This window comes from Helicoverpa zea, chromosome 27, assembly GCF_022581195.2.
Source record: "Helicoverpa zea isolate HzStark_Cry1AcR chromosome 27, ilHelZeax1.1, whole genome shotgun sequence".
Taxonomy (NCBI): Eukaryota; Metazoa; Arthropoda; class Insecta; order Lepidoptera; family Noctuidae; genus Helicoverpa; species Helicoverpa zea.
The window spans coordinates 4,295,433-4,322,421 of NC_061478.1; the positions used below are offsets into that span (position 1 = coordinate 4,295,433).

At 38.1% G+C, this 26,989-nt stretch overlaps 1 long non-coding RNA gene across 1 annotated transcript; it reads right to left on the reverse strand.

Moving 5' to 3' along the window:
• Window positions 1-320: 320 nt before the first annotated feature.
• LOC124643360 lies at window positions 321-25,459 on the reverse strand. Its single transcript, XR_006985919.1, has 3 exons — window positions 25,265-25,459; window positions 24,978-25,050; window positions 321-1,468 (listed from the first exon to the last, which is right to left on the reverse strand). It is a non-coding gene; the product is annotated as an uncharacterized LOC124643360 (long non-coding RNA).
• Window positions 25,460-26,989: the final 1,530 nt, after the last annotated feature.

A 26,989-nucleotide genomic window follows, 5' to 3' on the forward strand; every position in this document is an offset into this window, starting at 1 on the left:
TGCAATACTTAGTCTAAGCAAAGATAGTGAAAGCGGACCTTAGGGTGCGTCTACACGGTGCATGTAGTGTAGCTTGGAGCATGTTATGCGCAAATTAGCCGCGAAACGCAACAGAGCACGCGCGTGGGCATCTTGCTTTGGTACATGCGCGAGTCGCTAGGTCCGAACGTACTTAAAATGCATGTAACCTGCGCATGTGCCTCAACATGCGCAAGCTGCTTGCACCGTGTAGATGCACCCTTATAACCTGAGGTACGTCTCAAAAGAGCATTGGGAAAGACTACACAAACACAAAATTGATCAGAATAAAACGCAAAAGATATCTAGTTGTTCTACTTTATTAATTTCTGATAGTCAAGCGAATATAGCAGAATATATTACAGCGTGCAACTAGCTAAACAGAGCTTGCAAAATAACTTTTAATTTAGAAAAAGCATTTTTCTAACTATTTTTGTGCAGGTATTAAGCACCTCGAAAAAAAGCTGTTATTTTGTCAGCCCTATAAAGACGGTAAGCTTGGATTTCACCGCTTCGGGATATTAATCTACTCATTTATTTAAAACATTACACGTGCATATTTTAATATCTAGCAGATGTTTTTTCTGGAGAAGTGGAATTGGCCTCTTTTAGCGCGTTTTTAAACGCAAATCATATTCATTATTATTTATTTCCTTTGAAGTAAATAACATGAATACGGTGCCATCATCACTGCACATGAGAATGGCAATAGCCAACGTAATAGACCTGTCATGGAGTCCTCTCAAAAAAGGATGTTTACAAAACAAGACCTATAACGTGGCATTCAAAAGTTTAAAGGCCAGTTCCACTACTCCAGGATACGTTATATCTGCAGATAATTAGCTTACAACGTCATTTGTTTGTAGTTTTCAGGTAGAAAGCTATCGCGAGGCGGTGAAACCATACATGTAGAAGTAGCAGTTAGTATTATCCTTCGACCGTTAAAATAAAATGCCACAGGAATGTTACTGTCTATTTTTATTTGGTTTCCATCACATAGACAATCGCAAAAATCGTTCCTCACATCCATACTAAACCACACTTAAAATCCGTTCCGAAATTAACTTACTTCCTATGTCTAAAATGTACTAACACATTCGTCCAGAGAAAAAAAAAATAAAAAAAAAGAATAAATTACATTTTTTTCTCACATACATGTTCTTATACCATTTTTTTCGGCCAGAACCCAAATTGGAATTTGCGCGTATCTCACTTTTAAAAAAATATATATTTGACTGTTTGTGTGAGAGAACGCGTTAATGGACAGGGCAGACCGGTGGTTAGAATCTGGCATGTCTGTTGAGCTCTGGCTTTGGGAATAAGTGTCTGGTGTCTAGAATCGTCTGGTTTGGTGGAGGATCATCTGGCGGACGCTGAACGTGGACAAGCCTAGGCCGACGGCGGCGAGCAGTAGCGCAGACCTCGACATCATCTTCTCACGGTTCGCAGGCTGGAACAATCAGAAACATTACGTTAATTATGAACATTGCATATGAAAAATTTTACATTAGTTATGAACGTAGCTGTGTTTTGAAGGACCAGATGATGGAATAAGGGACCTCAAAATGTTTAAAAAGGTATTTGAAGTTTGCATGGGGTCCCAAAAGGTACTTTACCAAACCGACTACATGATATTTGATAGCCCTTTCTTCCACTGAGGTCACAAAGAGAAAAACTAGGAAAAAATTGGAATCTATTCATAATCTAAAAAAATAAAGCTAGGTTTTCAAATCTTTTTATTTTGCAATTCAATTTCGAAATTGCTGGCATACAGATCAAATATTGCCAAGTATGTACTTCGTCTGCTCTTGACAAAGACAAGTCCTAGCCCCGTCCTTCGCAAAGGTCAGGTGTCAGTACTCTCACTAGGGCGCATGTGCAAACTATCACAGATCTATAACGCTGTGCAGTTTTAATGAATGAAGAGCTTTATGAATGAATACGTGTATGTATTTCTGCTAATATGGGGTGCCAATATGTTTGTAGTCTAGATGAAATTCCAAGAAAGAATCCGGCTATATTATATGATCGATTAGGGAGTCTCCTTGGTTGATGTCTTTTCATAACAAATGTGAAATTGGCTATAAGAAGGACAGCATATTACAACCAAATTCCTGGTCAGTTTATATCCCAAAAGCAGAGTCAGGCACGGCCTAAAATCCTCGACATCACAATTGGATCGATCTCTGACAATTATTTTAGGGATAACAATAGCGTCTCTAAATAAAATCTTGATTAAAGGTCCCGTGTTTTTTTTATTGGATTTTTAAACACCCAAATAAACCATAATACGCACTGTTATTGCTCGTTATGTCAAGAGTAAACATACCACAAATTGTTAGACGTCCGTAGGTCGAAGTCATATGATTTGCCTCACCTATTTATATTTCGGAGTTTTGTGACGCTGCCAAATGGCGCTACGGATGGATCTTCTGTGTTTTGTAAGTGTGAATGAGCTACCAAGTTAGGGATTTCTTTATAAAATTAAACAGTAACTTCTGCCGTGAAGCCATCCGTGTTTCGGGAGGCACGTTAATTTGGTGGGTCCAGGCAGTCATTTCAACACTTTTTTGAGTAGTTCAGGTAACGTCTGGCAACTAGTCCTACCATGGGATATCTGCTTGCCCGGGTAAATGGGTTGAGATCAGACAGACGGTTGCTCCATGTAAAACTCAACTACATTTTGTTACACTGGGAGCCGACCACAACATAGTTGGGACACTCAAATGAATTATCTCGTCAATGAATGAATCAGAGTACTTGTTGAATCGTCAAATCGTCGTTTCTTTTCCACTTACACTTATATTGAGTACGAATGATGTTGATAATAGAACAATCCTTTTGAAGGGACATACACTTAAAGAAACGAATTACAGATTTGCTGTAGAATGTGATCCTTTTGTAAACACGATTTCCAATGCAGAATACACAGCACAGCTGCACTTGAATATGACAGCGAGACAAAGGATATGGGACGTCACACGACCGTTTCGAATGACCAAGGTTCAGACAGTGTTCATCTTTGTCTTATCCTTCTCGTCTCGGCCTTCTATCGTTTAAACTGAATCCACTTCTAACCAGCTTTGGTTAACCTTTAAAGCAAAGATTATATAACTAACTGTACTACATAGGAATAGAGTAATTTCTGCTGTCTGTCTAACATTCGGCAAACAAAATATGTACTTCTAACGTTACTTTAAATTCTACTTCAAAATATTTCCTTTGCAGAAATTGAAGTGTGACAGCGATATAATGATGTTTTAGCAGTCCTTACTATTGAGTACCGTTTCAGTATTCGGTCGTATGTCTACTAATTAGTGTTTAGTTACATAACGAATTCTACGGTGTACCTATTACATAAGAGCTCAATAAATCATTGCGACAACTAATAAATACAAATATAGTATCCTAAAACATTCCTATATATGCCAAACCGACTACATAAGACAGATAATTCCGTTACATAACAAACTTGGCAATACTAAGCGGTCGGTAATTAGTAAAATCTTATGTATTCCTACTATGTTTTATGTAGGTCAGGAATATTTTTATGGGCTGGTCTCGATCTTTCTAGAAAACTCATTAATTGTATTATCTTTACGAATTTTAATTATAAAGGCTCCGAAAGTACTGAGCTAATTTGAAAATTCACCGTTGTAAAGGTACACTTTTCGCGAGTAACATAGGCCATATTTTATCCCGGTAAGGGCAGTGAACCCACGGGACGCGGGTGAAAAGGCGGGAAAACGGCTAGTTGAAAATATTATGAGGGAATAGAGACCAGTGTCTGCGCAAATGCTTGTGTATGAAGAAAGAGATAAAAAAAACCCAAGATATAAGGACTTTAACATTTACACATTATTATGTTTATCATTTCGTATGAAATGAGGGTATCGGAAGGTAAATACGTAAATTATATTATTAGCAATAAAAATAATAGTTATATTAATGTGGGTAATGGTCCCACGCTCATAACTTGATAAGATTGGAACGACCCCTTGGTTATAATTTACAATGTTTCTTTGATAAATCCACTACTTTATTTAGATTTGCAAGAATTACTGTTCAAAGAGTAAAGATCAAAGATTTTGTTCACCCTTATCAATTTTAAATTCTGCCTTTCGGGCCTACACGCCAAGATTAGGTACAGAAAAAAGTACATATAGTACCCAATTAGTCTTTTAATGAGCTTGGCAATGTTCACAGACTACTTATTTATACGGATTTTCAGAGTACTTCCGAGAGAAATCGATTGAAACCCCTGGCAGAAGCTACTCATTTAATAAAATCTAGTTACCATCAATCATTTTATACCTGACACTGGACTATATGAACAAATTGACGTAAAAAAAATATGTACAAACAAAATCTCAGTAGCATTTATCTTTTTAGTTTTATTACAATAATTAACTCAAGCAAGACAGACAATTTACTTATCATTTTTTATCTGAGCGACATAAAAAAGACAAAAATATAATAATAACTGGAATATTTATTTACGCAGTGCAGTATTCCTATATTTAGCTTCGAACTGAAATATTCAAAATGGCTGCCAAAATAATGTAATTGTTTGTTTTGGAGCGAAAAGCGTAAATAATATTTGGCTTCAGGTATAAGCTTGAAAAGTATAGTTTCTCGAGGGTGAAACTAAAATAGTATGAACTTTCCTAAAATGATGAATGCGAAAGCCTGTCTTTCTGTCGCGATTTTACTGTCAAAACTACTCAACCGAAATAAATTAAAAGTTGTTACACAGACAGTCCATACTGGGCAGGTGGATGTAGCACTGAACGAAACGTGCCGCATTATAACTGGCTGCCTCAAGCCGACCCCGTTACAAATGCTGCACCCACTGGCCGGCATTGCCCCACCAGATGTTCGCAGCCTCTGGCATCGAGAGAGCCAAACTCGAAACAGACCAACGACACCCCATGCACAATTACACCTCTGTGCCACAACGGCTTAAAAGCCGCAGGGGTTTCTACAAAACCGTTGCTCCTGTCGATGGTGAGGCCTCTCGTGCCAGACGGGATCTTTGGCGATCGAGGAGTTTACTGCCCTCCCCGTTTGTCCCGCTCTTAGAAAGTCTCCCTCCTGGACACGATCTCCCGAGAAGAGTCTGGCAGTCTCTAAACAGACTCCGAACACAGGTAGGCCGCAGCAAAGATAATCGATCCAGGTGGGGTTTCGCGGGCGGGGCGGACCTTGGGTGCGAGTGCGGGGCTGCCGTGCAGACGATGTCCCACCTAATCGCATGTCCACTGTGCCCTGAAACCTGCTCGCGGGAGAACTTAATGAGCGCATCCGGCCGTGCTCTCGCTGTGGCGGAATATTGGGCTGACATAGTGTAGTCTCATATGACATGTCATCGACTCGAAAGAAGAAGAAGAAGTGGGGACGGTTACTTTTCATCCGCGAGCTGAAAAAAGTTGCAATGGGACGCGACTATACTGCCGGGGCTGTGGGATTGGTCGAAAAAGTTACCGCAGCCACAGGAACATGGTGGGTTTTAGTCATTAAGAGTCGGACACTCCCTCACGCTGCACCCATAGCGGGAGGGGTCATTTGATGATTTCCCACCAAAAAATGGTTTCTTGTAGAACCGCGAAAGTAGTAATTCATATAAGAACGTATAAGGTCCCAATAAGGTCATTATGTCTTCCTATGAATTAGCAACTATGTTCCTTTAACCTTTCACACTATAGGTATACCCTCCGGGGTCATACTTATCAGACCTATGATAGTTTCTATGTATGATAAACGTAAAGGTGAATTTATCTAGTCATGATAATTGATTTCATTAGGCTATCAGTGAGGGAACACGTAAGATGATGTAGCTTGTAGCTTAAGATAGGTCATAGATATCTGTACTGACATTCATGGACTATCAGTTTTAAACCTGATTAATATATAAATTCATTCGTGTTTCAATTTCAGTTAACACACTAAGACCTGAGGTCAGTTTTCTGAAAACAACTGTCCGCTATGAATTTTGAACTTCAAAGTTGTAATTTTTAATGTAAACAGTTGTATTAAGAAAAGCAGAAGTTGAAGTTGTGAATTGACTTGGGCCTTAATTGAAATGAATGAATATTGTTCCAAAAGGATCCTACTTATGATGAAAATTCTGTAAGCTAAAACAGTATGAAGTATGTTTTCATTGTCAAATGGTATGAGAATCTACATACCAGTCATTGTTAGTATTGGAAATCAAATCAAATCACAAATCGTTTATTTAAAATTGGCTGCAAAACAGCACTTTTTGAATGCTATCTATGTGCTTTTGCTGGGAAGAAGAAATGGCGCAACAAACTAAACACAAATAAACATGAAAGGTACGTTTTGAAAGCGAGATGCCGACCGCACGTGCCGAAGCTGCAATACTGATTTGATTTGTATGTATTAAATTAAAGCGGCAGCAGCACGTGCAGTCGCCCTCAGATATCGACCGACTTCATGCAGTCGCTGCACGTGCGGTCGGCAGTTGCAGCAGGCAGCTGGTTACTAAAGCGTATCTTTAACCTCCCCAAATCTGAGGCCACAGAAATAAAATTGCACAGAATAGCTTGGATGTTATCCAAATACAACAAAGTCCGGTAAAACATTTGGTTGTTGACACTAATTTCTAGGTAAAAATATAGATTTTTCAAGAGCGCTATGATAAAAACTGAGATACCTACTTACGTTTTATAATTGAATCTAAACAAGTCTAAAGTAAATAAAATAGAAGATGGATGCACGAAGTAACATACATGCCAGAGATGGAATATTTCAAAACAAACCCTCAAAAAATTACTTAAAAGTTACAATCTATAAAAAAATCCATCGCTTTTAAAGAAGAAAACCAAACATTTAGGACCTGATAACTCAACAAACCGAGAAATCATTTTTCAAAACACGGTGTTAAATGGACAATACGTGTTTTCAGAACATGGAATCAAATTGACAATACAGAATTGTACACATAGGTGTCTGGTGAAGTATACATTTTCAAAAATAAAATTCAATTATTAGGCAGCTCAAATATAAATGTTTTTTAAATGGGCATCCGTTGTGTGGTAAAAGTTGTATAGCTGATAGCTGAGGACCGAACGATATAGCACTTATTAAAAGAGGCATATATCCAGCAGTGTACCTACTATAGTATCATTTTGTTTGATGATGACGAAGAAAACCATTTACTGAACACCAATAAAAACAAAATTATTTGCATAGCGTTTTCCGAACTATGTTGAGGTCAGCTTCCAGTCTAACCGGTTGCAGCTAAGTATCATTGTTTCACAAGGAACTACTGCCTATCTGACCTCACCTATGTAAGACTGGTAATACTCCTATGTAAGACTGGTTGTCAAACTCACTGACTTCTGACTACTCGTAACGACTGCCAAAGATGGTCAAATGACAGCCTCAACCTACAGTTCATCATACCATCCGAAACAGGAACCAATGAAAACAAAAGACGATTGCAATTTTAATGGCTGCGGCGAGAAAAGCAATTTCTCCATTTCAATTGAGCCGACAATAACAAATTCAAGTAGGTATGCGTACACGATGCATCCTGCTTTTCTTTTCCTGCTATTGTGCATTTTATTTACCCGTGTGAAGATTTTTCATCTCATAACATTGATACATTATGTCAATGTTTCGAATAAAGTAGAATTGTTTTGGATTCGCATATCCGTTTACATGTTTGGCTTTGTATTTTATCAGATAGCGATAAAAATTAAAATATAATGCATTTGAAGAACACTATCTTTTGGAGTTTTTTCATTGATTTTGAGCCGTGGAGCTCATAATTATATTGATAAATAGCCGTTTTATCGGGGTTTAATCGAATCCCGTGGGAACTACTAGTCGTACCGGGATAAAATATAGCCTATGTTACTCGGGAAGAGTGTAGCTTTCAAACAGTGAAAGAATTTTTCAAAACGTGTCAGAAAAGTTTTGGAGACTTTAGGGTACAAACAAACAGACAAAAAAGTTTCCTCTATAATACTTTGGCATAGAAGAACTCATCTATACATATAATAAATCTGTAAAAAAACTGTGTCTGTACATTGAATATATTAAAAAAATAATAATTGGGTGGGGTTTAGAAACAGTAATGGAGCACAAATCCAAAAAAAAAATTCTGTCTGTATGTCTGTATGTCTGTTTGTTTGTACACGCTAATCTTCGGAACTACTGGACGGATTTCAATGATTTTTTCTTTGTTGTATCAGTATTAAGCCTGGTCAACATATAGGCTATAATGTATCTTCGAAACTTGAAGACCTGATGCAGAACACCAACAGACCAACAAAACTATAAGAGATACAAAAATGATGCCATGGCAAAAATTGTTTCATGTGATGAGCATTTTCAGCTGAGATAATAAATTTTAAGATCTGGAACACCTGATGTGGAACCCCAAGAGCCCAGCTTCTCTGTACCATATACAGGTATAGCGTTTTAGCAAAAGTTGTTCAATTTGATAAGCACTTTCTATTGACTTATACAAATTGAAGATCTAAAACACCTGATGTGGAACTCCAGGGGCCCAGCTAGACTATAGCATATAGAACTATGACGTTTTAGCAAAAGTTATTCAATCTGATAAGCACTCTCTAAAACACCTGATGTGGAACTCCAGGAGCCCAGCTAGACTATAGCATATGAAGACATGACATTTTAGCAAAAGCGGTTCAATCTGATAAGCACTCTCTATTGACGTATAAACATCGAAGATCTGGAACACCTGATGTGGAACTTCAAGAGCAAACTTGAAATGTATAAAAATGAATGTTATGAAATAGGTATGGTGAATCAAAAAAAGTAATTAGTCCGTCTTTTAAATAACCCTAAAATAATGGACACGTATTTTTCTTTTCTCTCTCTCACAAACAAATAATAACGAAGATGCAACAACGCTTGAATTTTGTGTTAAGTCACTGCTTAGTACAAATTTTACACTATATAAAATATATTTAATTTATCTAGACGTGGCGCCCCGAGCCCCCACTCTCCGACTTTGTTGCGTTATATCTCATTATTATTTTGTATGTCTCTTCCATGCCTCGGGACTACAGAGTTCCGAATTTTTGGGAGGCAAACGTGGGGCCGAAGCCAACACGCTGAAGCCCTTTTGAGACAACTTTTATTAAATGGTGACACAAAACCGACGATTATCCCTTTATACACTATAGAAATGAACCCAAGGACAATCCCCGGTGGACGTCGTTAAAAAAAAGACAATCCCCGGTTCTGTGCTAAACTATTGCTAACTATGGAGGAAACTACTTGGGCTATTGTGATGGGATGTTAGTGGATGACAATGTATTATAGATAGTTCAACTCAGATTTGCGCGCGGCCCTATGTGTGCGTCGGCTTGTAAATATACAACTTTCATTCGTGTGACAGTGACGTCGTCCGAGCATGACGTGTTCTTATCGCTTTTTGTTATGGGTACAGTGGTTTACGAAAATGTCTAGTTTTTCACGGAGAAAATGTTTAAGGAGTCAGGTAGCGTTTCAAAAAATGAAACAACATTCAAAGCTTTTTATTATTACATTTTACAGTTTTTCATTATTTTCTCATAAGTTTTTTCAAATTGACGTTGACAGTATCTAAGAAATAAATGAGGTGAAATATCTAAGATGAATTAAATACTCCTTACATATTTTCTAGATCTCGGGGTACGCGGACAATAAATAAAAGTGTGGACTAAGAATGTAAAAAGACGTATAATCTAGTATAATAATGTAAACAAAATGTGTGGGGAATTTTAAAAAATAATATTGCTTCGCATAATGTCGACCAAAATAAGACGGAAATAATGAAACTCATAAATGAACGTTTAAGTCATATTGATGAAGGGATGTTGGGTAATACTTGTCGACATGTACAAAAGAAAAAAGAAAAATACTATAGACATTTTGACATGGAGTCAAAATTTATAATTTACCTCGGTGAGAGTAGCGAATCCGAAAATTCATCATTTGATTTTTCAAGTAGCGATTCAGAATCATTATAAATAAATAAACATTAAATTACGTAATAACTGTTTTTCTTTAAACAGCCGTAACCCCTAAATAACTGTATTTGTACCCGACTGTACCTCTTGTCACGCACACAAAGTCACTGTGTATGTACAAGGGTTACCCACACATAAGGCCGCGCGCAAGACTGAGTTGAACTTACTATAGGTACATGTAAAAATGGCAGGTGTAGACTCGCCACCTCACTTACTGGGCCCCCGGGAACCAGTCACTGAATAGCAACAAGAGGGCAACAGGGACATGAGCGGCTGAAGGGTGAGGATACCTCGGCGGACTTTAAACGCAGATTACGCGCTCCCTGTGCTTACCATGAGGCACCCACCCTCCGAGCAGGGCTACTAATAGTGCTCTAGCGACTCCACTCTGGACGGCCAAGCCAAACCAGAGGCGTGAGACCTACCCCCGTCATGGTTCACTCCGACCGGCCGGAGATGGGGGCAGTATACTCTCCCTGGAGAACTCAGTATATATGCCCCGCGGGGTCGCTACTCCCCGTCATCAGCCTCAGATGTCCTGCGGTGCTTATATCTCATTATTATTGTAGTTATTATCTCAAGAGCCTTTGTTCCAATTATGTTAGGGTCGACTTCAAATCACGATGCAACTGAGTACCAGTGTTTTACAAGGAGCGACTGCCTTTCTGACCCCCACAACCCGGTTAACCGCTCAACCCAACACCCCTTGGTAAAACTGGTCAGACTTACTGGCTTCTGACTACCCATAACGACTGCCAAGAATGTTCAAGGACAGCCGGAACCTACAGTTTAACATCCTCTCCAAATAACCGTCATTGGTATTCAAAATATACGTAGAAAGTACAAACGAACTTAGAAAATTTGCATTGGCAGGTACTTGCCAGACCTGGAATCAAAGACGCATGCTCATACTTGAGAGATTGGTCCTCTACCCACTAAACCACCACGACTTCCACTAACTCATCACGACTTTGTCATCTCAGTAACATTTAATGTTTTTTTACGTAATAATAATATTATTTTGCTGACCCCGTAGTCGCTGGCATAAGGGACAGGATACGCGTACGAAGTCGCGGGCAGAAGCTAGTCTGAAATAAATGGTATTATTCCAAATACTTCCGTATAAAACAAAAGTTTCCATACGCTTAGCATTTCAATATCCTTTTAGGAATGCTAAGAGAGTTCAATAAACTACCGGTCGGTGATAACATGACTGACTATGACGGTATAAAAACCTTGGCCGGTACACGGTGGGAATCGTGATCAAATGATTTCCTACTACTAGCTGCCAATTTCTACAACCAATCCGTTGTTTTGAGAATAGAGATTGAAGATGTAATTTATGTAGAGGTGATTCTAAATTCAATATTTATTGTCAAATAAAAGGTTGGATAGGTTATGGAAATGAATCATAAATGAAGTAGATGTGAAGTTACATGTGGAGTATGATATATTATAGATAGAACAGTTATAGGGAACAATAGAGGTCCTATAGGTTGTATCAAGCATGTACTACTATCAAATGAAGTTGATGATTGCAAGATTGTCAAAATAGTTTATATTTCAAGAGATTGCAAGCCTTATGACAAACATAATAAGCGTATAGACTTGTCGCCGAACCTAACATAGTTGGGAAAAGTCTAGACAGATGAAGATGTTAATCATACGTTTGCCACCTGCAGGAGTTTCCCGAACATTCCCTACTTTCCATATTTGGGATGATTCTGGCTAGCTTTTAATATGTGGAGAGTGATAAAAGTTATTTATGAACAATTTGTGATGATTAATGTTTTCTTTAACGGGGTTTCCTGACCTTATTATCGGCATCATTTGCTTGTTGTTTGAGAAATACTTGGGACTCTACTACACAACTTTTATCTAATGTCACAATAGAAACAGATATGAAAGTTATATTATTACCGACGTGAATACAAGCATAAGTTGATATGATGATGATGTCCTCCTATCCGATTTATCGGCTACGGCGGCTGTTCTAATGTAAAGAGATTAGCCAACTGCGCAGGACATATTATAGTGCACAATCATTTGCTTGGACACAGGTGCACTCACTATTCCTTCACTCTCATAGTCCGATGGAACGGCAATCCGACACGACCGGAGAGAGATCAAACGCAGGACCAACATTAACGTGCTCTCCGATGCACGGGCTCAAGCATAAATTACTGTGTAGACAAAGTACTGTGTCTTTAGTCTTCATTCTGTTACCCGAAGAAAACGATACAGTTAATCACGTTACGATAGTAAATGTAGAATCTGCTGCATACTTACTTAGTTCGTATTTACATGCAATTGAAACTACACATTACTCAAACCTTGAATTCCTGAATACTAAGATCCACAACACATGTAATGAGACTGGTTTTCAGTCGCTCCGCTCTGTCGACTGCCCGTAACAACACAAGGTATGTCGCCAAGATTATGATAGTAAATTGGCACGCTACTTTCAATTTATCAGATAATTACATAAACAACGAAGGAGTTAATATGTCTGCTAATAATTTTGTGTACATCGAACTTGGAGATAAGATATCCTATTTTACCGATACCGGGATTAGTGCATTTGTTCCAAATAAGGGCGGTACTTGGTATATCGGGGCGCATTGTGATAAAACAGTAGATGATAAGGCAACGATTAATTCAGAAGTTATTATTATATGAGCTGTTGTTATAACTACTTGAAACATTTCTGATTTGGTGTAAGTTGATAGAAATGTATATAATTACTAGCTTCTGCCCGCGACTTCGTACGCGGATCCTGTCCCTTATGCCAGCGACTACGGGGTCAACAAAATCAAAGATCTCTGATATTGAATTTTAAGGGCCCGTTGACTTGAAAACACCGGAATACGCATAACCATTAGAAACGTTCCATATATTTAATTTTTGTACTTTAACGGCAAAAGCACAGCAGACTAAACAAAATGCTGAGAACTGAACCGCAATAGACGTGACCATAGGGATAAAAGTAGTAATTCTAATTAGTCGGCATTTAAGTTGTGTGTGGCAAAAATATTACACGTATTATTACGTAAAAAACCATTAAATAGATGACAAAGTCGTGGTGACTTAGTGGAAGTCGTGGTGGTTTAGTGGGTAGAGAACCAATCTCCCAAGTATGAGCGTGGGTCTTTGATTCCAGGTCTGGCAAGTACCTGCCAATGCAACTTTTTTAAGTTCGTATGTACTTTCTACGTATTTTTTGGATACCAATGACCGTTATTTGGAGGGGATGTTAAACTGTAGGTTCCGGCTGTCATTGAACATTCTTGGCAGTCGTTATGGGTAGTCAGAAGCCAGTAAGTCTTACCAAGGGGTGTTGGGTTGAGCGGGTAACCGGGTTGTGGAGGTCAGATAAGCAGTCGCTCCTTGTAAAACACTGGTACTCAGTTGCATCGTGACTGGAAGTCGACCCTAACATAATTGGGACAAAGGCTCTTGAGATAATAACGACAATAATAATGAGATATAGGCACCGCAGGACATCTAAGGCTGATGACGGGGAGTAGCGACCCCGCGGGGCTATATATACTGAGTTCTCCAGGGAGAGTATACTGTCCCCCATCTCCGGCCGGTCAGAGTGAACCATGACGGGGGTAGGTCTCACGCCTCTGGCTTGGCTTGGCCGTCCAGAGTGGAGTGGAGTGCCAGAGCAGGATTAGTAGCCCTGCTCGGAGGGTAAGTACAGGGAGCGCGTAATCTGCGTTTAAAGTCCGCCGAGGGATCCTCACCCTTCAGCCGCTCATGTCCCTGTTGCCCTCTTGTTGCTATTCAGTGACTGGTTCCCGGGGGCCCAGTAAGTGAGGTGGCGAGTCTCCACCTGCCGTTTTTACATGTACCAAATACATTGTCATCCACTAACATCCCATCACAATAGCCCAAGTAGTTTTCCTCCATAGTTAGCAATAGTTTAGCACCCAAACAAACAGATTACCTACAGTTCAGTTCGAAGGTAATTAACTGGCGGAGAATCTTAACACCGCGATTCAGAAATGAGACGAAAATGCACAGCGTTCATCATCCCTTATTTTATCACCCGTGGGGGTTGAATGGGGGTTGAATTAATCAAAATCGTATTTAAGCGAACGTCATCATAAAATTCTGATTCGTCATCAGGACTTCTTCATAAAATCTAAGAAGATGTATACAAACTTTCATCCCCTATTTTATCCCCTTAGGGATGGAATTTATCAAAATCCTTTCTTAAGGGTTGCCTACGCCATAGTAGCTTTATGCATGCAAAGTCTCAGTCCGATCGGTTTAAAACTGACAAAGTTTCATACAAACTTTCATCCCCTATTTTATCCCCTTGGGGGTAGAATTGATCAAAATCCTTTCTTAGCGGATGCCTACGTCATAACATCTACCTGCATGCCAAATTTCAGCCCGATCCGTCCAGTGGTTTCAGCTGTGCGTTGATAGATCACTATGTCAGTCAGTCAGTCAGTCAGTCACCTTTGAGTTTTATATATTTAGATATGTATTAGGATTAGGAAAATAATGACGTCCACGGTCAATTTCGGCCACGGCGGCTGTTCTCATTTTAAGGACATATTATAGTGCACGAGCATTTGCGCAGACACAGGTGCACTCCCTATTCCTTCACTCTGATAACTCGATGGGTAGTAAAAATTGAACCCTTTTAGAGTCAGTCGAGTAAAAGACCAATGACATATATTATATGGGGTAGGCAGTCTTAAACAACTAAAATTTATATGAAATATCATAAAAGAAAATCATTATATAACAAATGATAATGTAGACAAAGAAGACAGATACACCAGCTACTGAAATCTCAATCGAAACGATAAACAAAAGAACACAAACAAGCAACAGATGAAACAAACGACGAACAAAGAAATAGAGCAACAAGAAAAATTACATGACACCTTTTTTTATTGGAAATCATCAAATGACCCCTCCCGCTGTGGGTTAGCAGCGTGAGGGAGTGTCAGACTCTTACTGAGTAAAATCCACCATGTTCCTTCTTAAGCCCTTTATGTACCAGGGCCGCGGTAACTCTTTCGAACAATCCCGCAGCCCATGACAAACAAAGATTTGGCATTGTCACAAGTCTTTTAATAATCTCAGTTGACTACAAGGCGCCAACTTTTATCGTACACATACTTCATAGGCTGGTGATTGAAGACTAGATAAAGATATTGCAAAACGTATGGTAGGTAATCTATGGACGGTATAAATTTTCTCTTTATCAAGTGATAAGTGGTTGAAGAATTTGTTGGGGAGGCTAGAATGATTGTTGAAGATGATAATAATGATTGGGGGTTTAGAATATTAAGTTTCTGTTTTGGCTATAAATCTAATGTTGGGACTTATAATTTTCACGTCTTTGTTAGATATCTAGCTAGACTAATATTATAAAACTAGAGTTTATTTGTTTGGACTTTGGTTGCTTAAACGTGCATGTCTCCGGAACTACAAGTGTGATTTAACAAAATCTTTCAGGGTTAAATAGCTTATTTATCGTGAAAGTCTATCGTATCTACATTTAACCCGGCACACGAAGTAGTTACCACGCAGGTGGAACCACTGGCGGAAGCTAGCGTGTAGGTAATGTTTTCCTGTAGATCATAGTTGGTGGATTGTCTTTATAATAAGAATAAGAATAATATATTGTTTATAAATTAATACAATAACTTAAAAAAACTTTACATCAACAAGTTAAAATTATCAACATCATTGCAATTTACGACTGAAATGACGAACAGATAACTATTTTTGCATTTTTATGTTTCAGATTAACGTAATTGTCTTGGCATTTATCCATTGCTTGACGACCTTCAAGGAGCAAAACAAACCGTAATATTTCGCATTTCTTTCAAATAACTACAGCTTTTCCGTAGTTTCGATAATATAAATTTATTTTAAGTTGCCTTACACGAGGCTCATTAAGGAAAATAAATATTTACGCTGCGTCTAAAAGTAAGGCGATTATCACACTGCCCCGCATGATGCAGCGTAGTGCGTGGATGCGTTTTTTTCCGTTGTATGGAAATATCTCCGTTTGTATGGAAAACACGCATAGTCCAACACACTGAAAATGCATCCACGCGCGTTCATGCGGATCACGCACATACATGCGGAGAAACACGCACCCCCGCGCGTAGGTGCGGGGCGAGACGCAAGGTATGGCACACTGAATCCCGCAATGCCGCGCGTGATTTTGAATGGGCGTGACGTGTATATTTGAAAATGGAACTCGCTGTGCGTGAATTTACAAAACGCACCTACGCGCGTGAGTGCGTGAAAAACCCGCACGATGATGCAGATCTGCACTCCCGCAGGAACGCGCGTAGGTGCGTCGACACGCAAGATGCAGCGTGATGCGGGGCAGTGTGAAGATCACCTTACTCATCAACAGGTGATTCATTAAGTATTATGTAAAACTGTGTAATAAGAATGTCTCTAACATCGGAGACCAGGTTAATATCGGTCCTGCGCCTGATTTCTCTCCGGTCGTGCCGGATTGCCGTCCCACCGGCTACGTGAGTGAAGGAATAGTGAGTGCACTTGTGTCTGCGCAAATGCTTTTGCACAATAATTTGTCTTGAGCAGCTGGCTTATCTCTTTATTTGAGAATAGCCGCCGTGGCCGACAATCGGCGTCATTATTAATTTGCAGACTTTTATTTAATTTTACTTTTTTTTTATTGTATTAATATTCCTATCAACTCTTTAATTTTTCATTTCCTCGTCGTTTACATCCATCTCAACTTCAAAATGGCGATCCTTAGCATTGGTCACAGCGTCTACATCAGATAGTAAATGTCTCGATCAATCTGCGTTATCAATTCGTGCGCAGGTCGCAGTATCGTTACATTGACTCCTGCTATCTTTAGCTATTCGCGTGGTAAATAATGTGTCTGTTCCTCATTTGTTATAATGAGTACTGCGTAGAATTTTAGAATTGCGAACTTCGCAGAAGTTTAGAAAAATGTACATGATATAAAAAAGCTTGGGTGATAATTTTAAAATGGCACAAATGGATCTCGACTTTAGAAGTTCAACGGGCAAATTAAGACGTGTTCTTAAGCACTGATAAATTTCAAGACTGCGATTATAAATATAAAAAGTGTAATTTCAGGATCTTCGATGTCCGGGAGCCATGTCATAGATAGAGCGAAGTAGAGAAGAAAAATTAGGAAAGCTAAACACACCACCATGTGGGATACATAGTATGAAAATGAGAGAGATAGTTTCAGATTGTCAGGTATCACCAGCAGTATACGCAACCACGCAACAAAAGTCTGATGTCTGGTTATTTAACCTGATACTATCTGGCGCCAATCTTGTCACAGACTTATAAGAAAACCAATTCATACTTCTACACAACGAACCAGTTTGAGACGTCTGCAAAAGAGTCTAATTACGGTCGAAATGGCATACAAACAACCAGCCTCATTCTGCTAATTGAATATAGAGGATCTATGGTTACAGATATGCAAATTAGGTGATTCAAAAGCCTTGACAATGACACTAAATGGTATGATAACATGTAAAAACGTCATGGCGCCAATTACGTATCACGTTGGGTAGCACGCCTCCTATTTAATAGAAGAGCTATTTCAGTTTGTATGAATGGCGTAGTTAATACATGCAATGATATTATAATATAATAGTAGTTATTGAAGAAAATTTACTACTAAACATCCTCTTTGGTCTTTTGCAAGAGTTATGGGTGCTTTAGAACATTTTAGGACTTGACTGTGTCTTTGTCTCAAGTAGTTTCAAGTTCATCTTTATGTTCATGTATTTTTCAGACAGTTTATTTATATCAATATTGTTATGTTATAGGCTGAATAGTTACCTAGGTGGCAAAATATAGCAGAGCGTTGGTGTCCCACGTCTGAAAGAGATGTGAGCTTAATTGGAAAGCCTGACAACAGATCAGCTGAATTTTCATCAGTAATTTACGCGCACATTCATGTTTTACATTGCAAGAAACTTTTTGACAGGACTCTCTTTTCACGTCTACCCACGCTTGTCGTTAAAGAAATACATAAATAAAACTATTGTCTTCAATGACGTCTACGCTCAAGTGTTTCTAATTTAAAAACAAGAGTAAATGACGCGCGTGCGTCTGATCACCGTCATTAAATGGTGCATCAATTATTTACATTCGATGTTGATTTGTGAAGAAAAATATTTTGTATGAAAACAGAATGATGTTGCAAGTTGCAACAAGTATACATAGTGAATATTTAGAAAACAATAATTAAAAGACTTAAAATGCAGGGTTGGCCCGGAAGAGATGGCGTGACGACCTGGACGCCTATTGTCGAGACTGGTGGGCTCGGTCGAAAGATCGAGAAGTGTGGAAGCAAGATGGAGAGGCCTTTGCCTAGCAGTGGGACATTATGGGCTAAAATAATAATAATATTAAAATGCGTTACGTTTGCCCGTATGTCATTACTGAGATAGACAAATCGTCTGAATAAAACGAATTTTAACTTACAAATTGACAGTGACATGGTAACAGAAATAATTTTGGCAAGACTCCATCTTGTCAGTGACAGTCCCAGCCTCATTGTTTTTGTTGTTATCATAAACACTGAAAAGCTATTTGAAGAATATTTCTGGACGACATTTTATTCAGAAATATCTTTCGTTTTTGGATTCAGTGACCCTGCATGACCTTTGAGAAGTGCAATAATAGTAAGATTCAAATGTAGTCTTGTCACTGTTGATTTATGAGTACCTAATGCTACTCGTATCCGAGGTTTCACCTATGTCACGGGAGAACTGCTTCCAGAAAATAGGTAGTAAGTAGTATGTCCTAGAGTCTAGAATGTAAGTGTACTACCTATAACATTTGAAGTAGTTTTTACAGTACAGATAATGTTTTATTAGAAGAATTGGCTAAATCAAATTAAAATCCGGGATAACTGGCCAATTTAAAAAAAAACGTGTCCAAGATAACACTTTTTTACGCACAAATCTAATTGAAAACAATTCCAGAGCCAAGATGTTTTCATGTTTTTTTCCTATAAATTCCTGAGCTATTTATTTACAAGGCCGTTTAGATCACTTTCCTTTGCAAAAATTCTAAATTAAACTCAGCTGTCTAGTACACAGTAGGAAGTAGGAAGTTTCGTGCATAATTTCTGATGCAGTATCAGGAAATGGCCATGACGGTAAATTCTTTGTTTTATGGTGTGGAAATCTCGATTCTAACTTCTGAATGAGGTAATCCTTTCCTACTTGTACTATAAATCCGAAAGCTTTTCAAAGTATCGTATCAAAACTAGTGACCCTATTCAAATGCCATTTGGTACCCCAGATGCTTGAGAAAGGACATAGGCTACTTTATATCAGGGTGCGGGAAGTCGTTCCTTGACAGTCGTTTCGGGCAGTCAGAAGCCAGTAAGTCTGAAACCAGTGTAACCAAGGGGTATTGGGTTGCCCGGGTAACTGGGTTGAGGTCAGAGAGGCAGTCGCTCCTTGTAAAACACTGGTACTCAGCTGAATCCGGTTAGACTGGACGCCGACCCCAACATAGTTTGGGAAAAGGCTCGGAGGATGATGATGACCCCAGATGGCTAAGAAAGGACATAGGCTACTTTTTATCCTATATCCTATAGTTCCTTTAGGATGTTTGTGGAACACCTATCATTATCTTCCTAGACTTTTCCCAACTGCGTTGGGGGTGGGCTTCTAGTCTGGCGGAATATAGCTGAGTACCAGTGTTTTATTTGGAGTGTCGGAGCACCTAGTGTTTATTTAATTAATTAATTGGAGAAATCTATGCTACCAGACTTCTTCGACAAAAAGATATTGCGCCATTGAAAACGTGTCGAAGTTTGTCAAAACGTGACTTGAAGTTCCCAACTCATTTAGTATGGCTTTGAAACCTTTTACTGCATAATTTTTTCCCGTTATTTACATAAACAACTGCGTGTGAACAGATCACGGCATTATGGCGAAACCTACAACAGTCCATAGCTGGTGGGGCCACCTAAGACCAAAGCCTGCCGGGGTGTTATTTAATCAGGACGTTATCACTAATAAGGACAATCCAAATATTTCTATGAAATTATCTATGGCAAAGAGACTTAAAACCTTTTTTGAGTGATTAGGTTGGCAATAAAGGCCTACATTCTACGTTCAAATCTACGTCAGAAAGCGCGGGAAACAGCAGCAGACGTATTATGACGTAGTTATAACCTTTATCAATATCGTATCGTAGCCTAACGTTATTTCATGATTACGTTATAAGTAACCGTTATTCACGTGGTTATTTAATCAACTGTTGTTTTGTAATCTAGGTATTCAGGCGTTAGGTAAAGTCCGTACTAATTATTTCATTTTCTTTCAGTTTTAGAGTCATACTTGAATCAGTTTCTTCAATTTGAAAGCTGACTATTTCATGCGAGTTAACTTGCATCCTGACTGACAGAATAACTGTCTGAATAAAATTCATATCCTACCGAACCCTAAGTACCTATTGCTATAAAATATCTCCATTCTCCCATATACCATTGTTTAATAAATTCACAAAAATGTAAACGCATAAAGAAACACAAGATGCGAATTATTTTGGCAATTATTATGAGAACAGATGTAAGAGTATCAGTTCTTTTTAAAGAGCGCAATTAAAGTCAATGACCCACGATATTTTTAGAGACACACGAATTGACAAGATCCGATTATTATTAAAAAATGTTTATTTCAGTATCAATGTAATACCTACGTATGTAGCAAGATATTCAGATAAGCCAATTGGGAGAATCGAAACAAAGAAAACTGTGAGGAAGAGAAGAGAGAAGACCTTGATATTGAAATCCCCTATTTCCAAAACTGCACGCGAGAAAAATGCAATTCCACGAACATAGAATTACAAGAACGGCAAAAGACAGCAACGAGATCTTTCTTGGGGTCCACGAACTTAAGAATTTTTAGTATAATGCCACAAGTTAGATCAATAACGATTGACTAGACAGGAACGATGGCCACAGCAGATACCAAGGTCTTGAATCATTATTGAATGCATATAATAAATAGAGGTATATGCAACTGATTGAACCAATATCAAGAAAGAGTAAAAATAAAATAGTTTTGAGAGACTAAAATATCTGCTAACAGAAGAGCAAGAAGTTGAAGTATGCACGTTTGTTCCTCTCACGCAAGATCTAGAGGATGAATTTTGGTGAAACTTGACAATAATATGTAGCTTAAACAACAGAATAACATATAGGCTACTTTATATCCAGCAGGAATCGATGGACCGATTTGAGAAATTCTTTCACAGTTGGTAAGCTACACTCTTCCCGAGTCACATAGGCAATATTTTATCCCTGTAAGGGAAGTAGTTCTCTCAGGAAACGGATGATACTGCAGGCGGATACTAGTTTGGCATATATTATAATACATAAGCTCAATACACGAAGCTTCTGCGTGCCAATACGCCTCTCACTAGCAAAAACTGCCGTAGCAACGGGTTTTAGAATGCCAACACACGACCTTGAAGATAAACTTTAGCAAAAAGTTATTACATAGTGTCTGTTACCTGAGCGAATAATTGCAAACCAGTATTAACTAGTACATAATATAATTGACTATGTAGTAAATGAACCGGCTGTTCCACACGGCTCGATCCATGTCCTGAGGGAAATACCTCTCGCTCCAGGATATAAAGTAGCGAATGCCGTTTCTCAAGCTCTAGCTAGAGAATCTGTGCACCAAATTTCATTTAAATCAGTTCAGTATAATTGGCATGAAAGCGACAGACAGACAGAAAGGATTAGGGATAAAATGTTGACGCTATTTAATCATCCCAAAAATTATGAATGGTACCGGTACCGGTATTTCCTGATAATGATTCAAGGCAAAGGAATTGCAAGTAAATAACAGTTTTGGCTTATACCCAAAATCTATTACAAACTCTTCTATAACTGTAAAACGTAATGTTGTTAATGTCCCAATTCTTGGTATTTCTAAATTAACATTGACACCGGAAAGTGAGTCAGCCGTTGCTATGGAAACTAGAAATGCGATAGTTTCTATGTAAATTATATAAAGATGCCAAAACTGGTCACAGAGAGAAAAATACTGAGGTGAAGATACTATTATATAGTCGTGAATACTCCAAAAGACTTCTTTAAACCCTTATTCTTCTTCTTCTTCCCCTAGTCTCAAGTTCTTTAGTGTTGGCGCAATATGTTTCCCGCTTCCATTTCTCTCTTAGACGTCATACTAATATGCACTCCCTTCTTATTCAGGTCCTATCCATGCACTCATAAGAGTGATTCCCAAAACCTTCTTAACTCCTGTATTACCAAAATTGCGTAACCTCTAATTAATCAACACCTAATCAGATTTGAGTGACTGCGTAATACTTTTCGGTCGATTAAGTTAAACAAAGCCCTGTAAGTGTGTTACAACAAAGCAGCCTTTAAATCTATTTTTAGCCTGACAACTTACCGATAAGAATGTTTATTTTTTGTGTGGTTGTTACATAAATAACCTTAATAAAGGGCATGGTATGATTATCATTCGATGTAGTAATGTAACATCGGCTATCAGAGGTCAAATTGTTGCTAATCATATAATTAATGAGGTGCAAATGGAAATGCAGTCATCATGAAAATCATGCATCATCTGGTGGGAGAACTATTCATCACCTAAAGACATCAGATTGAAGAACACAATCGCTAAAGCCGGATAACCAATATCACCAACCAATAGGTAACACGGAAGTACTATCATGACAAGATGGTGACCCATCCACGGATCGACCGTGCTATAGTTTCGTAAGACTCAGCACGCGACAAGCCCACATGGTACGTCGGATTGCACTAATGCAATTGCCGTGAACGTGACAAATCTGGGCACGTGTGTAACGAGCCATGTGCTAGTGCATCCTTATAGTGCAGGCTGCTATTTATAGATTGAACTGAGGTTCCCGCTCAATTGGCGGTAATAAATCAGTTTTAGTGGATTTGTGTTGCTGCGGTTGATTTTATGGGAAATATTTTGTCACAATTCCAAGTAGAATAGGACTTTATGGAATCATATATGGATGTTTATTAATGAGGCTTCAGTTGGGTTGGTTTATTGTGCTATAGAGGTAATAATGTATGAAACCTTAAATGAATCAGAATTAATGGGGCTGAAAATGCTACCCTGTGGCAACCTTTCTCTGTTGTTTATTACATACGTAAATTAGTGAATTTTTTGTGAAATTATTTGAAAAACAAATAAAAGAAAGTTTTGTAGAACATCTTTTGTTATAATTTTAAAATAAAATAATCAACACTGAATCAATGCATTGAAGTAAGTAATATGCTTTTGACAAAACTTTTGGTGTAAATCCGGAAGTCGGAATTGTTGCAAGTTGATTTGTAAATTAAGTTAGTAAAGTATACAAGTAGCATAATGACACAACCAGGAAGTGAAAACAGACACAAATGACACATTAAATAAACAAATTCATTGAGCTCAAACAGAAACAATGAAATCAAATGATGGACTCTTTATAATGAAAATAGATCAGACTTTGTGATCTATGTGTATACTGAATTTATGTTTACAAACAAACAATTGTATTGAGATTCATTTGCATCTTTTTATTATTTAACTAACAACCACAAGAGGTCCAACCACATCCTGTGATAACTACTCTGCACACCTGGATAAAAAGTGGAGCTCTTTTTTATAGAATTTTATTAGGCAAAACTGATTACGGTTTTTATCAATATTAATTGATAAAATAACTCAATCCATTCACATTTTTGTCTATTGTTTTATATATGTAAATAGCAGTAGAGTTCAGATTCATAATAATTGGCATATGATTACTACATATTCATAATTATACGAGTATGTAGAGATTAATATTTTAATTGGGGAGGATTGTCAACTATTTGTAAGTAAATAAGTATCAATCAGATATTGCTTTCATAAAACATCTATAAATCATTAGGCATGTCTATAATGTATATCTGTATTGTTTACATTTAAAATGTCAATAATTTTGGCACAATGTTAATAACAGACTAATTATTTTTTTCCTTTGTTCTAAACAAATATAAGCAAGGTATACAAAGAAATCATTTGCAGTGTTTCTTTGCAAACGTCATGAAATCTAATGAAGCAGAAAATTATTTAGCACTAGTAATTAATATCCAATCAGTAGAATTGCACTTCATTTTGTAATACCTCATTAAACTATAATAACTAAATCATTTTCAAGGATAAATGGTATTATTACAACTTCTCTACAATCTAAGAAATACTTGGAATATCTATAAAACTCATTATCTGCCTAGCTGTTTCTCAAGTATGTTGGGGTTGGCTTCCAGTTTAACCAGATGCAGTCGAGTACCAGCGTTTTACAAGAAGCGACTGCCTATCTGACCTCCTCAATCCAGTTACCGAGGCAACCAAATGAATACTTCTTGGTAAGACGAATTGTCTAGGATCTAGACATAAGCTACTATGAATGAAAAACTACAGTTGAAACCAGACAAAAATTAGTATTAATGGGGTCTAAACCTGGATTTCGCAAGACGTTGGCATGATATAGCTTGTAGGAACTACTGTATCAGTTAAGTTTTGACAATACAATAGGAATTCATGAACCAAAATATAAACAACAGGCGACAGGCTAACTTGACAGTAAATACTGCTGATTTCTGGCGATGTTTAGAAAGTGTTCTAATAAGAAATAGACAATAGTGGGTATTTTTAAGGACAAAAAAGTCAATTTTCATGTTAATTTTATGAAATTATAAGACTGTCATTAACATATGAAATAACAGGTCCTGGGACGTAGCCATGAGGTCTTTTGCTCGTACCTAGCTATCTACCACAGATTTGCTAAGTAGCTAGGTACGAGCAAAAGGGGGGAAAGCCCTTTCGACCTGCATTGGAACGCAAAATATAGCAAAATAAAAAGAAATTCGCTTACCTGCGAATATGTGAGTCTTAAAGCGTACTGGGCAATTTGTGTCGTTCTCATTGTGTCCAAACCAGTGTGTGTGCTGTAAAACAAATAACTAATTCATAATCACGAAAAAATCACACTTTTACGCAAACTATTCTTTTACATAACCTATGTCAATTTAAATTTCAAACATCACCCGCGAATTTTTTTTACACAAATAGTTCAAAAGTTACGGACGTGGGTTTAATCGGTGTTTCGGGTGTTTTAACGCGGTATTCTAAGAGAAAAATAATGAAAACAGATTTACATACATGCACCCGCTGACTACCGCGAATGAAAGAAGAATCTAGACGTCACTTCAGCTAAAACTTGATTGGATAATGTTTGACAGTTGGATGCAGTGTTACTACTGACAGTCGTCGGAATCTACTAACTGAAACCTTTCAAAACAAAATATATGTATTATGTATGCATGTATTATGTATGCATGTATTATAGCACAAAAATTTCATGTTCACGTTTGCAATACCTACCACCTAACTGAAATAATTTACTTTCAAAGAAAAACAAAAAATGAATGATTGTAAGTCGTGACACTAGGTGCAATAAAAAAATATTAAGAAATTGAGGTATATTTAAATCCAGCGGGGCCCAGCAGGGCCAAGGCCTGCCGGGGCTGCGGGTTGTTCGAAAGAGATACCGCGGCCCTGGTACAGGCCTATGACGGAACACGACGGTTTTTAGTCAGTAAGAGTCTGACACTCCTTTACCGCTGCTAACCCACAGCGGGAGGGGTCAGGCCCGCCGCTAGCTGTTTGTTCGCCCGCGTGCAAAACCGATTATGCCGCCCTACGACTACATATTATACTGGGTTTTGTCAAAAAATATATAAGGGGTGGGGTTCAGGGGGACCGGACCCCCCCGCCCATTCATATCCATTTTACTTGTCCAACAGAAAAAAATATGTACATGCACCGCTCTGATTGCTAAAAACGCACTTCGTTTTGGATACATAAATATTGCAATAGGTACATAACATATTACACATAACTTTTTATTTACTTGAAATGCTCTAAGTCTTAGAGTAACCTAAGAAGTCCTGAGTTAGCCCATAAGCAGACTAAGCAATTGCTTAGGGCATCAATACAGTGCAATCATTACCCAAGTGGCCCCTATGTATTGAAAGATTGTGATTAATGGGTAGGTACCAACATAATGTATATCAAAGTGCTTAGAACAGATTATGGGTAACTTAAACTAACGAAATTAAATATATATAGCAATGTTTAATTTCAGTAAAATATGTTATTAATGGTTTTTGGTGGGTTTCCCGTTGAAAAAGTCGACGCATGAGACACTTTTCATATGTAAGGAAGCGCGAGCGATGCGAGCGCGAAATTTTTTTAGTCTAAGGACACAAAACAAACAAAAACCACTGTAAATTAACAAAGCAAAGTCAAAAAGTAAGATATGCACAGAAATGAAGTGCTAATGTACATGAAGCCGCGAGCGAAGCGAGCGCGATTTTTTCCTTAGAGTTTTCATGAAGTAGTATCATAAAAAGCCAAAGTGAACAAAAAGCTATAACGGACGTGCGCGAAAAATGATTTTTCGGAATAGAATGCCTCAACAATTAAACAAAGATAAATTGCGATCAGTGCCGGTTTTAACTCTACCAGCGCCCTGGGCGAGATTTCTACGGCGCCCTTCAACTGCAATTCAAACCCATACGAAAAACAGAGGTGTGTGTAGTTACCGATTGCGCGAGCGAAGCGAGCGCGAATATTTTTTTTTTATAGTTTACAAGTCGAAGCAAAAATTACGTAAAATGTAGCCCAATCGTACATAAGTTATTGCTGGTTGGTGAATGCAAAAACACCGGAACATGTCTTCTGATTGCGCGAGCGAAGCGAGCGCGAATTTTTTTGTTATATTTTAGAACTCAAAACAAAAATTACTTAAAATTTTGCCCAAACGTACATAAGTCTTTGTTGGTGTTGGCGCCTATGTATTATATTTTTGGGACTTAAAGTAGT